This window comes from Gopherus flavomarginatus, chromosome 1, assembly GCF_025201925.1.
Source record: "Gopherus flavomarginatus isolate rGopFla2 chromosome 1, rGopFla2.mat.asm, whole genome shotgun sequence".
Classification (NCBI taxonomy): domain Eukaryota; kingdom Metazoa; phylum Chordata; order Testudines; family Testudinidae; genus Gopherus; species Gopherus flavomarginatus.
Window position 1 is genome coordinate 110058600 of NC_066617.1, and position 2896 is coordinate 110061495.

The following is a 2896-nucleotide window of genomic DNA, read 5'->3' on the forward strand; positions in this document are numbered from 1 at the left end:
TGAGTAAAATAACTAACGAATATCCACCTGTGAGAAGCTGCGGATTTTTATAAGATATAACATGCTGAACTGACGAGATCAGATGGCTCATTATACATAGTTTCAGAGGCCTGTGAGTCCATTTTTATATTGAAGTGTTTGGGGATTTTTTTCCCCATTCTTTCCCCCCGTAGATCAAAGTTGTTAAAGTAACTGACTATACTAACTACATCATCATTGTATTAGGAGTGAGTAATCTGATTATTTTGAAGGAACAACAATATTCACTACATTGTTTAATTTTTCAGATTATTTTAATAGCCAGAACTTTTGACTCACTTGTGTAGGTGGCACCAGGCCTCTGTGGTCACACTGGGTACCAAGGAATCACCACTCATGCCGGATGTCTCAGAAAAGTAACAAACATACTTTTCACTGTATTATTTGTTATCAATATCATTTCTATTTGTACCACTATAGTGCCCTGAGATCCCAGTGAGGAGCAGAGTTCTCCTGTGTTCTTAATGATTTTGAACAAAATTGACTAGTCAGTTTTTTCACTTTCAGGGTCTGATGTGCTACCCCCATGCTGTAGAAGTTTGAGTTATAAACAATAAAGGAGATTATTTGTTTTTAAAGAAAAAAGTTGGTACCATAATTAAAACGCCATCATGGAAACATTTGTTAGTCATGGTTTGAGAGAGCTGTTCCACAAAACTCAAGTGAGGTATGGCGAGGTTAAAAACACACTGACAACAAGGCACTTTAGACTCAAACTCAAAGGTCAGAAAGGACCATCAGGATCATCTAGTCTGACCTGCTTTTTCTGAGGTAAACCTTGCAAGACCAGCCCAAGGCAGGTATATAGTGCTGCCATTGCTTAGTTTGTCTTGTGGTAAAACTAAGATGCCTGGTCTTCACTGTGTTTTTGCCTTGGCTCATGCTAGTTACCTGGTATAAAAAAAATGACACCTTTTTAGCAGTGAAGCCAAGGCCCTTAGATTGCTTAGAAAGAATCTGGATCCATGACCTAGTTCTAAGTAACTGGCATTAACTGAAAGATCTGAGGGTATGACCTTCAAACCTTATCTATGGGAATATGTTCTAATGCTTGAAGAGCAGAAAGTGCAAGTGGTCAACTACTCTGCTTTAAAAACTTGCTAGAAAAAAAAGACAGTTGCTCTTTTGAAAAGGCCCGTGTCTATGAACAGCTGATCCTGTGAAGACATGAATTTATATAATCCCTCATCTCTGTGGGTTTTGCATTGTACAATGAATGTTCCAAGCAATTTGTTACCATTTCCCAAAGTGCCCAGAATGTAATGCAGTAGTAGTTTTATCTATTTTAATTAAATCTTGGTTCTGTAATATTATAATTTGAAACACAGTATCTCAAGTGGGGATTGTTCTTATCATACTGTATAGGAAATCAGACCATTTAGAGTTGCAGTAAAAGGGATTCTTATCAAATGAAGTGTCTAAATCTCACATCATTTGTGGTCACAAGAGAGCATGTCAATTAGTTGCATTTCTGGCTAACTAAAGCGGGGCTAGGAACGCTCTGCTGCTGAAGCAGCAGCTCAGCGTTGACACATATGGACACCTGATGATGCCAGGTAGTGGACTGGCATTCACAAAGGTAACAGTCATCACCCCACCACAGGTGTAGAAAGAAAAACACTTGGATGTAGTAGTAGCCTGTATTATTCTGGGCGTGATGCTTTAAAGATACTTGCTCTTGTCCAAGCATGGCGCTTGTTGTGGCTTCCCCTCCCCTTGCTGGGAAGGCCACATGCAGGGGGAAATGTAGGAACATACAGCAGAGCTGACAACTATGGTAGTGACCAGTGCTGAAAGCTTCTACACAGTATTGGGGCATCAGGAAATATTCTTGTTCTCCAGCTGCTGATCAGTTTCTGCACAAAGCATGAGAAATGGTAGCCCTTGTAATTGCATCCTAGAGTTGTTAGTCTTATTCATAGAAATGTTTAGTTATGTGTCTGACTACTCTCGGCCTTGGCTATTCATGGTAACAGCAAAGGGAGACTCTGTTCCTCAGGTTTACCCATCAGTGTACCTAGTCACAGTTAGCTGTCACTGCCCCCCGCAGCAGAACATCAAGAAGCGGTGACTTTTTACAAGAAAATAGCCATAAGTTTGTTTTCCTGGTTTATGGGTTGCATGCTCCTCCCTATGGGGAGTGGCCTGCATTGGTGTGGAGGTGGGAGGGAGTGTGGCCTGATGGTTATTCAGCGATGAAGGCTGTGAAGTTAAATTAAAGCCAAACCTGGCTAATGTTTGGTCATCTATAAGCTTTTCTAAAGCACCCAGCATTGCACTGACTGTCCTCTCTGCCGCCCGCAGTAATATCTGTGACAAGCAGTGCAACTTGTTTATATGTTGTGGAGCCACTAGTTCCCCCTCTGTGGTTGCTTACAACTACCCCCTCCACTGGAGAGGGTGGGTGCAGATGCGGGGAGTTAATGCTGAAAGCTGCAGTATTAACTTTACATGAAAAGCATTGTATAACTAAACCTGTTTCCACAACTGCATGCCACACACCTTGCTGCTCCCTGACTCCCACTCCACATGCTTCTCACACGACGTGTGTGTGTGCGTGCGTGCGTCCGTCCGTCCGTCCCCACGTCCACATAGCTACCTTTCCTAGTCCATAGCACTCTTACTGCATATGATAAACATGCAGTTGCAACCTTTGTAGAGCACAGCAGAGTAGGGTCCAAGGGCAAGAGAAATCAGAAGTGGAAAAAAGTATTAGGTCACGTTTAGGGCTTCTGATTTTCAATTTTAACTGACAAACACTGATAATAAAACACGTGCGCTCTGGAGTGGCTCACAATCGTGAGTTCCTACCCCAGGGCAGAGTAGGGTGACCAGATGTCCCGATATTTCCTTGTTC